Here is a 1,557-nt window from a genome sequence, read left to right on the forward strand (position 1 = left end):
TTGTCGAGAGTTTACGAATCCGACGGAGAACTCTGTGTCGTAGCCGCAATCGCCGACGAATGGTATAATCGACGAATGGACGCGGTTAGGGAACATCCGGGGAAATATTCGGGTTGGAGAGCCGAGGAAGATAGGTTGTATTTTCGGAAGCCTCACGCGGTGGGTCGTGATTTTCGCGAATCACAGCGCGACGAGATTCTTGGGGGAGGACCAGCTTCCACTGATTCTGGTCCTCGACAACTTGCGACACCACTGCGTGAGGCTTCCGAAAATACAACCTATCTTCCTCGGCTCTCCAACCCGAATATTTCCCCGGATGTTCCCTAACCGCGTCCATTCGTCGATTATACCATTCGTCGGCGATTGCGGCTACGACACAGAGTTCTCCGTCGGATTCGTAAACTCTCGACAACGCGTCTGGCACGTGGTGCCTCGCGCCTTTTCTATGTTCGATCGCGTAGTCGTATTCCAATAACTCGAGAGCCCAACGCGCCAAACGTCCTGTGGGATTCTTCAGGTTATGCAGCCAGCGGAGACTGCTGTGGTCTGTAATAACCGTAAAATGGTACCCCTCCAAGTACGGCCGAAATTTCTTTATCGCCCACACGACGGCTAGGCATTCTTGTTCGGTCGTGGAGTATCGCGTTTCGGCGTCCGACAGCGACCTACTCGCGAAAGCTATTACTCGTTCGGTTCCTCCCTCGATTTTCTGGGTTAACACCGCGCCTAAGCCCATGGAACTTGCATCCGTCTGTAGAATGAACGGCAGCTCAAAATCCGGACACGATTCGTGTGCGAGCTACGGAATTTGGTGGGCGTTTGTGGCCAACTGTTCTGCTTAGTTCTACTTACGATTTAATATTGCGTCATTCAACTAATTTGAAAAGACCGGCCAAGTATACCTCTGCACAGAAAATCAGGTCCATCCAAAGGAAAAAAAGGAGATTCGCTGCTCTCATCCAGTCTCAATACGAAATTAAAATACGAGATTCATCGAGAACGAGATTAAAATAATGGAAAATCTATTTCCAAACATCCAAATAGAGGATTATTTACAACGTCTCTTGGCTGCTTCAATAAATATAAAACAAGATATAACTCTTTTAGACCGGGATACTGAGCTAGGTATCAATACAAGAATTTTGAGGACCGATATACAAACCAGGTTAATAGATATGCATAGAGATATTGTCATGGCATTAAACATGATTGAGAACATGAATCCTCCACAACCTTCGCAATTTGAACTAAGAAATCTTTATTAAAAAATCAAAAATGTTTACGTTCGACTACTTTCCTGCTTCTTCGAGTATCGTTCTCTGGGGACTTCAATTGCATGATATCCAGCGGCATGGGAAACGAAAAGCTTACGACCTTGTCTATGTTCATCTGCAGCAGCAAATCGTCCACTAGTTTCCTCTGGCTGTACTCCTTGTCGTACACGACCGACGAGTATTTAAAATCTTTATACGTGTAAATTGCGGGATGAGTGTCGAGATGTAGCAAAATTTATATTTACTTTAAAATAAACTATTATTCTTATTCATAAAAAAAAAA

The sequence above is a fragment of the Wasmannia auropunctata genome, unplaced genomic scaffold, assembly GCF_000956235.1.
Source record: "Wasmannia auropunctata unplaced genomic scaffold, wasmannia.A_1.0 LD336116.1, whole genome shotgun sequence".
Taxonomy (NCBI): domain Eukaryota; kingdom Metazoa; phylum Arthropoda; class Insecta; order Hymenoptera; family Formicidae; genus Wasmannia; species Wasmannia auropunctata.